Raw genomic sequence first — 12,720 nt, 5'->3', positions numbered from 1 at the left:
TAATTACATTCAGTTGTATTTTCTGATGTATAATTACTTTAAAAAAGCACAAAATATATCCAAAACTAAGAACAAAAATGGCAAATAAGTCACATAGAATCTGAAATCAAATAGTTATTTCCTATGTTGTGTTTGTTTTGCTATGCCTCTTTAAAAAACACCATATGTACAGGGTTCCTACTGCTGAGTCTTAGCTCCCTGAGGTGAGACATACTGGAACTCCCCTTGTTCTCAGATTATTTTTTTTTTTTACTCTGAGAGTATGTCTACACTAGAACGTTATTTCAAAATATCTTATTTCAAAATAATGCATCTATACACAAAATGCATTTCGAAATAGCTTTTTGCTATTTCGAAATAGCGCGTCCACACTGATTGGACACTGAATTGCATTTAAGTTCCAGCAGGGCATCAGGTCAGAAGTTACCTTGTGGCCAGGTAATTTTGAAATTTGAGTTATTCCTCATGGAATGTGGTTTACCAATTTCAAAATAAGCCTTACGCTTATTTCGAATTAATTTCAAAATAGCAGTTGGCTTGTGTAGATGCTAGGAAAGTTATTTCGAAATAACAGCTGTTATTTCAAAATAACTTTGCTGTGTAGACATACCCCGAGTGTGGGTAGTTTGACATCAGCGTTTTCCTGTGTTCTGTTCCAACTATTATTGGTTCATTTTCCTTCAGAATCTTCTTAGTAGCTCTTTTCTGATTGCAGTTTGAAATTGTTCCCCAGATTTTTTCCTAGTGCTGCTCCAGCTCTTTCTAGGACACTGCCTTACTTCAGGCAGTTCTCTGTATGGGTCTGTCTCTTCCAAGTTGTTCCAATTAATCAACTTTCAGTTGATACTTAACCATTTATCTTAAGTTTCCTTTGAAGCTGCAGTTGTTTTCCTTGTACTGAAGTCAGGGCTTTGAAGTACAGGCAGTCCCCGGGTTACGTACAAGATAGGGACTGTAGGTTTGTTCTTAAGTTGAATCTGTATGTAAGTCGGAACTGGCGTCCAGATTCAGCCGCTGCTGAAACTGACCGCCAGTTCTGACTTACATACAGAATCAACTTAAGAACCCCAAGCGTCCCCAAGTCAGCTGCTGCTGAAACTGATCAGCAGCTGATTCCAGGAAGCCCGGGGCAGAGCAACTCTGCCTCGGGCTTCCTGTAGTCAGCGCTGGTCAGTTTCAGCAGCGGCTAAATCAGGACACCTGGGGCAGAGCAGCTGGGATGCTGCTGGGTTGATCCAGTAGCGCCGCTCCTCGGCACTACTGGACCAACCCAGCAGCACCCCAGCTGCTCTGCCCCAGGCGTCCTGATTCAGCCGCCGCTGAAACTGACCAGCAGCAGCTGAATCAGGACCAGAGCAGCTGGGGTGCTGCTGGGTTGGACCAGTAGCTCCCAGAGCGGCGCTGCGGGACCAACCGGCAGCACCCCAGCTGCTCTGCCACAGGTGTCCGGAGAAAAGCCTAGTCTTCCGGTGGGTGGGGGGCGTACTAGCTGCGCCCCCCACCCCCACCCCAGCAGACCAGGAAGACACGGGCGGCGGACCGAGACGCACCCCCCCCCCTCCAGCGTGGCTTTGCAAAGCCGGCAGTGGAGCAGCCCAGGCGCACCTGGGGTGCCCTGCTGCCCGAGCCCCCCCCCCTCCCCCGCGGCTTTGCAAAGCCACGCTGGAGGGGGGGGGGCTCGGGCAGCGGGATTGCCGCGCTGCCCGAGCCCCTCTGCAGCTTTGCTCTGCGTCTTCCTGGTCTGCAGACCAGGGAGACGCAGAGAAAGCCCCAGAGTACACGGGCAGCAGGACCGCGAGGTCCCGCAGTCCATGTACTCTGGGGCAGCCCCGTTCGTAACTGCGGATCCGAAATAAGTCGGATCCGCGTAAGTCGGGGACTGCCTGTAGCTGTTTTTTATCTTCCTATAAAAGTTCAGAATAGTTGCTTCTTCTAGATGCTTTGCCTGTGAAAGCTTTGAAAGCAATGGCTTCATCTTCCACTCTTCAGTTGGTCTGTAACAGCTGAGAATAATTGCTTTGCGGAATTATTTGGGGGAGGGTTCTGATTTTTAGGGTTTCTCTTGCGTGGTTTTGCATGGATCTTTCAACATGATGATTCTCTCCTTCTCTGCCTTACCACATACCATGTGAGTTTTCTTTTGTGCTTTCTGGATAATAGAGTTCCAATCCATAGCCCACCCTGCCACCAGATCCTTGGAGACATAACTCCAAACTTGGCCATCAAGCTGTTAAGGTACATTCTCTTGATCAATAGGAGGATTCCATAGGGTATCTGATTTATCTAACTGGAAGGTGTAGCCAGACAGGAACCCCCATTGTAACATCCATTTTTGCTTGCCTGGAGCATACAGGGCACACAGAGCAGAAGGCCCAGGCTGTGTGACCGTGAATGACTGTAAACAGAGATACGCCAATTGCTGACCAAGAGGTTGCCAAGGAGTGTCCTTGACTGAAACCTATATTGATACGAACACACATCCATCCGCGGGGGGGAGGAATCTCTCGCCCAGTAAAAAAATGTCTAGTGCTCACAATTTAGTTATCTCTCTTGCAAGTGTAAATTAACTTGAAACTTGCTTGTAAAAACTGGCGCCACAAAACGGACCAGTACAATTTGGCATCTTAGATAAGAAAGAGAATACAGGCCCCCAGGGGTATAAAGATAGGTCCAGCAGCGCATTTTCTCTGAGTGTCAATCTACCATCTATCTGCTGGTCGGGTTAGGTGTTTGATCTCCCGAGGTTCCAAGGGGACGCCCACCTCGTATTCGTCTTTCCTAGGAATTGAGGGACCGGCCCTGGCCTGACACGCTGGAGTCGAGAGGCACAGAAAGGGGTAAAAATTGTACCTGGATGTAGTCCTTTGCTTAAGTATATATATACATAGACTTAGAGCTCTTTAAAGATTAAGCTGTCACTTAGTACCATTATTTCTATTTTCTATCTTTATTTTCTTTGTAACCATTTTTAAAATCTGTATTTGTTAGCATTTAAGAAATAGAGCAATAGCCATTGTAACCATATGCTTTATAAGTTTTTTAATAAACCTGTAACTGTTTAAGCTTTAACCTGACTCCTTCAGTTGCTGTAACAGAACCAAGCACAATTTAAAAGAACTTCAGCCGGTCATAAAGGGACAGACATAGGGAGAGCTTGGGCGTTTGGATCTGTGTCACTCCCAGGTGACAAGATCCGTTAAAGCACCTTTCCAGCCTTTCCCAGGCTGCCCGCTGCGAAGGAACTTTGTGTTCTAGCAGTTAAAATCTAAGGTGTAATAAGCTCTTCCTATATAACAGGGCATCTGTTGGCCTGCTGGCCACCCTCTGCGACGGGACCCCGGTCCTAGCAGTAAAGACACGGACGTTAAACCTTTTCTCGGAGGCATACACACACACACTGCCCTGACCGTCGGCTGACAGAATTGGCGTAGTCGGCAGGATTGTGCTATTGGTTCAAATACAGCAGCATGAAGCCAGTCACGATTGACATGAATTTTAGCTGTATAGAAAAGGAGTTTGCCCGAGAGGGATAGGGCAACCCTAAGTGGGATAAAGAGATGTTAGGGAAAGGCGCTTGCATCTGGCTGTTAAAGGGTGTGTGGCAAGCAGCCTGCTCTAGCTACTGGAACTTAGAAACAGAGCTGATAAAAGTGCAGAGAGAGAGATACAAACTCTGAGAGCAATGCCAGAACCTGGATACCCAGGTGCGAACCCTAAATAAGGACATGGAGCACCTTCAGGAACGGCTCCTCCTGAGGCTAGAGAGGGGAAGGAGAAAGTAATTAATGGAGAAAAATGAGCTTTTGGAGCTGGCTTTAAAACTTTGCTAGCTCAAACCCCCGCTCTCCCGCCTTCCACTGTAACCAAGATAAAACAGTACAGCATTCCAGCCGAAGCTATGGCTCCGGTCTGTGAACTAATTAAAGATCTAGAAAAATGGGGAATCTTAATTTGTACCTACTCCCCATATAATTTGCTCAGGAAGCATCCTCGATAAGAATGAGCCCCCATCCACAAGGAAGCTCTGAGACAGCTGATAACGAGATACGCACTTATCAGTCTATGGGTCCGATTCACCTGAATGCCCCATTTCATTTGTACCTTACTGTGGGAAACACAGAGATGTCCTATGCCTTATGGCAAGAAGGAGAAACTGTACCCCGCTGCCCCATACAGTTTGGCTCGAAGTTATGGCAGAGGTCATAGTTAAATTACACGCTTTATGAAAAGTGCTTCTGGCAGCCTACACAGCACTAAGAGAAACAAAGGAGCTAACCCAAGCTCAAGCCATAACACTTCACACTCCTCTCCCAATCATTAAGCCCATATCGGAGGGAAAGGAGTTGCCACCGGGAATAGCCCAAAGGAAAATGACTGTCCAAAGAATGAGCTCTATATATTGTAACTTTATTTTGTAGGTTTCAAATGAACTAGTTTTATTTTGTTTTAGACAATGTCCTCTTGCTTAAAATTGCAAACAGACAAAGCACAAATTAGTTAGTGCTTGTGTTAGGCATTCAACTTTTAAGATTAAATTTGCTCTCTAAGAAAACCAAGTTATTGTTTTAAGAATCCAAACTCTGAAACTTCACTGTGTCTATGTTCAAGGCTGAGTTGATAACACTTTTAGCTTGCTCTCAGATCCAAGGTTGTAAGACATGCTGTAACTAAGAATGTAAACATCTCATGGCTAAATTGGTTAGCCCAACAGCTGAGATTTTCCCTAACTCTTTTTTTACACTCTGTTATAACCACTGCTCTAACCACTGTAATTTTTGTAATCATTTTCTGCATAGCTCTATGTATTGTGCAATGCCTAGTTAATGCAGCTACCTTTTTTGTGCACATTCGATATACAGCACTAGGAAAGGACCCTCGCCAATTCCTAGATCCTAAACCTTCTATTCCAGCCATCGGGCACTTCTAGATTCCCCCAAAGTAGGCAAGAGGTGCTGGTATCACCGCCATCTTGTATCCTAGGATGTAGTGTGTCGTATCAAGAAGTAGAATGTAGCCAGACAGGAACCCCCATTGTAACATCCATTTTTGCTTGCCTAGAGCATACAAGGCACACAGAGCAGAAGGCCCAGGCTGTGTGACCGTGAATGACTGTAAACAGAGATATGCCAATTGCTGACCAAGAAGTTGCCAAGGAGTGTCCTTGACTGAAACCCATATTGATACGAACACACATCCATCCGCGGGGGGAGGAATCTCTCGCCCAGTAAAAAAATGTCTAGTAGCTGGCTGCTACTCTTCAGTCTGGCTGCAGAAGGCGGCTTTGGTTCAGGCCTAGCACAGGCCTTCTAACATGGCTACAGAGAAGCCATGTTGTTACAGCAGTGCATTTGCACCAAGCAGAAGAAGCACTCCAGAATCTCTGCCTAGGTGCATCATGGTCTTAGTGGAGACATCTAACTCTAAGGGCCCCATAAACATGAAGTATTTCATGCTCATTAGAGCCATAAAAGTAAGTTGCACCACCAAGGGCACCAGAGAAATTAGATACCTTGAACTTGGGGCCCAGGTGTTATGAAGGTGAAATGCTGCTGTACTGAAACCTCAGCTTCAAAGCATAAGTACTTTGGAGCCTCTATCTTGGCGTTGTGTTGACTCAGCATATGAACATCTTTATATTAGCACATCAATACCACTGAAAGTGTGTTTTCTTGGCTTTCCAGTAACTAGACTCTGATGTACTTTGTGGGGATTAGCATGGCTGGAACTTCACATTGTCTTGAGAAGGAACACCTTAGGGATATGTCTAGACTACATGGCTCTGTCGACAGAGCCATGTAAACTAGCTTACCCGACATAGTCAGTGAAGTGGGGATTTAAATAATCCCTGCTTCATTAAAATAAAAATGGCCGCTGCGCTGTGCTGACAATCAGCTGATCCGGCACAGTGTGGCTATCTAGACATGGGAACAACAAGGGAAGCCTTTGTCAATCGCTCCCTTATGCCTCATGAAACGAGGTTTACAGGAGCGGTCGACAAAGGCTTCCCTTGTTGACCGATCCACGTCTAGATTGCCGTGCTGTGCCGGATCAGCTGATTGTCAGCACAGCTTGGTGGCCATTTTTATTTTAATGAAGCAGGGATTATTTAAATCCCCACTTCATTGACTATGTCGGGTAAACTAGTTTACATGGCTCTGTCGACAGAGCCATGTAGTCTAGACATGCCCTTAGAGTCTAGCAGTCAGAGCTTACATACCATGAATAAGAGGTGCTTCATCATGAAGCTATATTACATTACAGTGGCTCCCTTTTATCCCTAGACATCAGGTAGCCCAGCTCAGCACTGGAGCACTAGTGCCTTTCCATACTTCCTCAGCATTCTGTATAGGAAAAAAAAGGTTGTGTCCCCTGTTGTGTTCTGCTCTAAGAAGGTTTGGGACATTGGCATATACCCCCACCTTTCTCTGTGCACAAAATTTTGATTGAGGGAATGGTATGAAATTTTTAGGTGGGGGAAAACCTTTCTCACACATTTGTCCCTATCAGTGGACTCATCCATGAATTATCTTCAGAATCTTATTGGCATTAAGGCACAGTTTCTAAGGGTGAATCTGGATGCATTGACAAATCCCACAGATAGTGACTCCATTAAATGCCCTATGTGACATAGGAGCTAAGCTGCTCAGTTTAACATAGATGCCTTGTTTCATTGCCTAGTTGCTTAGTACAGACTGATAACCCTGATGCAACTTTTCCTGGAATAGTCCCAGCTCAGCACAGCCATTTTTCAAGGTATAGAAACCATGAAGAGTGTAGATGATGATGATGATTTCCACAACCTGTTATCCGGTTTCTCAGAAGAATAGTTCTCTGTCCCTGGTAATCTAGGATTGGGCCACAGTAACATAGGCAATAAGACCCTTTTATAATGCTTAACTCTGCCTGTCCAAGAGCATCTTAGTCTGTGTTCTGGAAAAGACCTGTTTCAGAGATCACACATATGCCAGAAGAAGGCACACCCTATTGGACTTGGGACACAGAAATTTCTGGTAGGTGCTGATGGAGCCTGCATAGGTTTAGGGATGACTTAACATGGGGGTAGCTCAATCCCTGTTGACAAGGGGATTTACAGAAGCATTTTAATTGGAAGCAGTTATCTCACTGATTGTGGAACCTTCCAGTTCCTGCAGTATCAAGCTAAGAACATAGCATCTAGTCTCTACCAAATTGTAGTAGGTGTCAGGACATTTGCTCACTGTGAGGTATAATTCATTTCAGTATGCATCTGGACACTGTTCCCACCATTAATTGGAATAAGATTACATCACTATACAGAAGTTCCTGATACTTTGACCCCTTCACAGGTGGGCTTCAGATGTTCTGATTCTTTTTAGCTGCCTCCTTTATTAGAATTTTGAGTTCATATTTACATCTAAATTAACCTAAGTCCATATTCTCAAGTATTATGAATGGTTTGTGAACTCCACAACAGAGGTAAAAGTCCTTCTCTGATGAGCAGATACGGTTTCTTACAACGGAACCTCTAACTGCTACTATGATGCTGCTTTATTCACTAGGTTTCTGGTTCATGTGGTATGCTCTTTGAGTGGCCTCTGCACATTTCCACCCATGGGGATCAGCTGATGGTGCTATTTGGGTGAATGGAACAATCTAATAGCAGCAATTTTTGAAGTATTCTTATTCAACTTGTCCTTCTTCTTGCAGCTACAAATGTTTGGTGGTCAAGGCTGCCTCAATTCTTTTTCAACTGTGGTAGTATATGTACCAATAACTTTGCCAGATCTTTGGAGATTATTCTTAATGCCACCCCCTTAGTTTGCTTAGTTAGTTCGTTCTTTGGCCTGTAAGTCTTTGGTTCTAATGCGCTGGAAATGAAGATAAAGAAATCATAGTTCAAGAAGTATGCCTCTAGCCTTCCTGTCATTCCTGTTTCAGGCATCCAGGCATTGTTTGGCCTGATTAGGGAACGGTCATTCAACTTCTCATTGCTCTGCATGCAGTGCCTTGACCTCAGGGCCAAAAAGGATCACTAGAAACACATCTAAACTATGCTAATTCAGGAAGCGTGAGTGAAGATAAGCCAAAAGTCTTCATGCTTTACAGTCAGTTAGTAGCTAAGCTTGCCTTAGCATCCTTCAATGCTTTTTTAAGTAGAATCTAAAACAGTAGCATGCACAACTACTTTTATGCACCACTCATGGGCTATGTCTACACTACAGAGTTTTTTTCGGAAAAATGGCTACTTTACTTATGTCCACACTGCAATAGCATTCTTTTGAAAAAAAATTGAAAGAACAGAGGGGTTTTCCCGACTTTGGTAAACCTCTTTCTACGAAGAAGAAGCCTTTTTCTGAAAGAGCTCTTTCAGAAAAAGGCATGTGTGGATGGGGAAGAGGGAGTTCTTTTGAAAGAAGAGGAAAGAGGAAAAAGCATAGGTGCCCTGGTGGCCATTCCGTCCATAGTAATCACAGTTTAAATGTGAGATAGCATCCATTCAGTGTTAACACTATCTTTCGAAAAAGCAGATTGCTTTTTCGATGTGCTTTGGCAGGTTGGACGCTCTCTTTCGGAAGAAGTTCTTTTGGAAAATCTCTTCCGGAAAAGCTTCTTCCAAAAGAAGCCTGCAGTCTAGATGTAGCCATGGTTATTTGACCATCCCCACCAGAAATAAGAATTCAGATAAAGACCTCCAGTTTAATGGTAAGTGTCATATATGTCTAGAACAGATGAGTTTCTAGTGAGACAAAGACATGTGTATCTATTTTGCAAACTCTGGTGATTTCTCAACCCCCAAGGAAATAATTTGATATACCAGAGTTTCATTAATTGAAACTGCTATACATGGCCTCAACTTTCTATCCCTTTAAAAGAAAGCAATCCCAACAATTAATCCCTGTTCAGCATTTGCAGAGACACAAGCCTTACAAATCATGAGTTAACGATCACTGTATCATCATCCTTGCACTGACTTCTCAGTTTTATGGGATAAATGAGAATTTCTACTTTCTTTCCCATTGCTTACATATTCCAATACTATTACCACAGACCAGTGGATTTTGTAGATTGTCCAATGATCAGAAATTAATTCCCTGCTAGAATCAGGTTATATAGAGGAATTTCCAAAGTTTCTGTAGAGTTTGTGTGGAAGGGATTTTATTTCAGATACTTTGTCATCCTCCCAGAATGGACGTCTCTGACCCATTCTAGATCTTCAGAAGCTCGTCTTTTATCAGAAAATACAAATTCTGCATGCTTTCCCTGGCCTCAGTCATCCCCTTCTTATTTACTCAAGGCTAATTTGAGGCTCTCAGTGTACAAGGCCCATATTTTTACTTCTCATTCAAACATTCAGATTGAAACTACCTTTCTTTTGGCGGTGGGCCAAAATTATTACCAATATAAAGTCCTTCTTTTGATACCTCAAGTAGTCATACTGTCTGTCCCTGGTAGTGGCACATTTGAGATGTCAGAGTATCCATGTCTACCCCTATTTGGATAATTGGCTCATAAGGACATCGTCTCAGAAGGCCCTGTCAATATTTACAATATAAACACATACCTTATTCTAAATTGTAGAGTTCAGGATAAACCAAAAGAAATCACACACGGCTTTGCCCTAGCTCTTATTGGGACAGTTCTGGATTTTCCAACAGGCAGCATTTTTCTTCCAGAAGGAATGTGTCTAAAAGTCCTTACATCAACAGAAATATTACTGGAGAGCTCATGCCAAAAACTGATGATCTTCCTCAAGCTGATGGACCTTTTGTCTTTGATGACATATATAACTTTGTGTCCATGTCCAAAGATGAAGCCTCTATGATGTTGCTTATCAACATCAAGTAGAATAGATAGGAAATTGACAATACCCAGGAATGTCACTTTATTCCTTATATGATGAATTCAGCATCATAGTGTTCTCACAAGGGTTATACTGAAATCCCTGGCTTCACCGACCTTCCTCATCTCTCATGCCTCCAGTCAGGGCAATTGACAGTTTAGTCCCTGGAATTCCTGGGAGGAAAAAAAAACATATAAATGGTCTGTAATTAGGAGCAATACATTCGATTTTCAAGTGTCTCCATCATTTAAATAAGAAAGTGGTTCTAATAGTCACTGACAAGATGATAGTAATGTTTTAGGAGAAAAAAAGTAGGTACCCAGACAGCTGTGCAAAGAAGTTATAGCTCCATAGTAATGGTGCATAGTATGCCAATTTTATGCCATGGCTCTATATTTTTCAGGCCAGGACAATATACTGGCATATCAACTAAGCAGAGACTTGCCGGTATATGATTAGCACAAGTACTCACTCACTACTCACTAGCAAGCAATATTTTCTCCCTATCAGAGTATCTGGAAACAGAATCTTATTGCAAATAAGTGAGCTCCCAGTGTCAGAGGATTTGCTCCAGAGAAGGTGAAGATGCCCAATCTATCTTGGATGTGTTTCTTTTACACTGAGGGGTGATCCTCTACATCCTTCTCTTCCCCTAAGTTCAAAGTCCTGGAAAAAATCAAGCAAGACGAAGCTAAAGTAATTTAAAAAATAGAGACTGCTGAACTGAAAGTCTTGCCTAAATCAATTTTATTTCTTAACATTTCAAATAAACTGTAATTTGAATTCAAGGTAGCAGAAAAATATGTAAAATTTGCTTTTGAATCCTGAAGTAGTGTTCACCTAAATATACAATGCTGTCACTTCACATATTTGACAGACACATAGCACATCCTGATCTTGATCTTATTTTGTTGCTGTTCCCTAGAGGATCTGGCAAAACTAGGCATACTACTCAGGGTATCTGCCACTGTTTTCTCTTGTTCTTTGTTGCAGGTACTGGATATAAAAATTTATGATGATGTGATACTGTTGTCTTAGATCATAAAACAGGGCATGGAGAAACCATGGAATAAGTAATAAGCTATGTAGCCTATCATCTCTACTTCTGTAACTGAAGGGTTGTATCTCTCATGTCAATGAGTGAGATTTAATGTAGAGCAGCCTTATAGTAAAAATTGAGTTATGGATAGCTGTAGTATAGCTGGGCAGGGAACAGTAATTCTGTTTCACAGAGGATTTCAAAGTCTGGTTTCATTCTAATTCAAAACAACATCCCAACATTTTGAAGTTCTCCATGAATTGGAATTGTCATTCTCCACCAATCTGTGTTAGGAGACTATGCTCCAGGGCAGGCTTCCCCAGAAACTGGGGACATTGGGAGCCTTACTCAGGCACAGTCCTGCAGGTGGACTGCCTCAGAATTACCCACCAGTCCCTGTTTTATGATTCAAGACAACAATGTCACATTCATCATATGAAGTTTTATATCCAGCACATGCAACAAAATGTCAAGGACTAGAGTGGCAGCCCCCCCTTGCAGTGTGCCTACCTTTGCCTGTTCCTCCAGGATACTGCAACAAAGTAAGAACAAGATCATCATGTGTCAGGTGTCTGCCAGTTATTTGAAAGGAAAGCATTGTATATTTCGGTGAACACTTCTCCAGCTTTCAAAAGCAAACTAAATTTTTTCTACTGCCTTGAATTTAAATTACATTTCAAATAAATAAAATTGGTTCAGGCAAGATTTTCAACAGTCTCTACTTTTTAAATTACATTGTCACTCACTTAAAAGTTAAGCTCAAAAACATTATGCTCCTGTCACACTTGTTTTGTTCCCTTACAGTAAAACTGTATATAGCAAAGAGAAATTGGAGACAGGCTGCTAGCACTCACTCTATTAAAGTTTTGCATGCCATAAAGTCTGTGGAAAATATAAGGCCTTCTAAACTTCCTTCTTAAAAATTTACTACTGCAATATGTGACTGAGTTAGCAATAGTTACACTTTGTATAAAGATGTGATGCTGTTGTGTAATTCATTTTTCTTACATATGCAGTTTGAACCATTACTATTATATATTGCTTTATATATTCCTATAAATTGCATGCCTAAACAACTGAACAAGCTGAAGTTTTATATATTTTATTCTTCCAAATTTTATCATTAATAGCTAACTTGAAAATCCTCAATCGTATTCATTGAAAACAATTCAGAAAGATAAGTCACAGTTCTTTACTTATTGGTAGCTTAGAGGAATTTAGAAAAGTAAAATCAAAATCCTAATATTTCTAATTTTTTGCAGATTATGCTAATTATTAAAGAAATAGTCACAGAACTATAGAATCGTAGGAGTGGAACAACGGATCTCGAGAAGTTATTTAGTCCAGTCCTCTGCACTCATGGCAGGACTAAATATTATCTAGACCATTCCTGATAGATGTTTGCCTAACCTGCTCTTAAAATCTCTAGTGATGGAGAATCCAGAACCTCCCTACTTCTTAACCACCCTGACAGTTAGGAAGTTTTTTTTCTAATGTCCAACCTAAACCATCCCTGCTGCATAATCCCATTGTTTATTATTCTATCCTCAGAGGCTAATGAAAACATTTTTTCTCCCACCTCCTTGTAACAATCTTTTATGCACTTGCAAACTGTTCTCGTGTCCCCTCTCAGTCATCTCTTCTCCAAACTAAACAAAACCAGTGTTTTCAATCTTCTCTTATATGTCATGTTTTCTAGACTTTTAATTATTTTTGTTGTTCTTCTTTGGACTTTTTTCAGTTTGTTCACATCCTTTCTGAAATGTGGTGCCCAGAACTGGACACACTGCTCCAGCTGAGGTCTAATCAGTGTGGAACAGAGCAGAAGAATTACTACTTGTGTCTTGATTATAACAGTCCT

General features: G+C 42.1%; 1 protein-coding gene across 11 annotated transcripts in view; it reads left to right on the top strand.

Annotated features, from left to right (window-relative positions):
* ANKS1B (ankyrin repeat and sterile alpha motif domain containing 1B) overlaps positions 1–12,720 on the top strand; it is an 823,383-nt gene that overhangs the window by 550,737 nt on the left and 259,926 nt on the right. The window lies entirely within an intron of this gene.

Source organism: Pelodiscus sinensis, chromosome 1 (genome assembly GCF_049634645.1).
Source record: "Pelodiscus sinensis isolate JC-2024 chromosome 1, ASM4963464v1, whole genome shotgun sequence".
Taxonomy (NCBI): domain Eukaryota; kingdom Metazoa; phylum Chordata; order Testudines; family Trionychidae; genus Pelodiscus; species Pelodiscus sinensis.
This window is presented reverse-complemented; position numbering and strand designations above follow the sequence as displayed.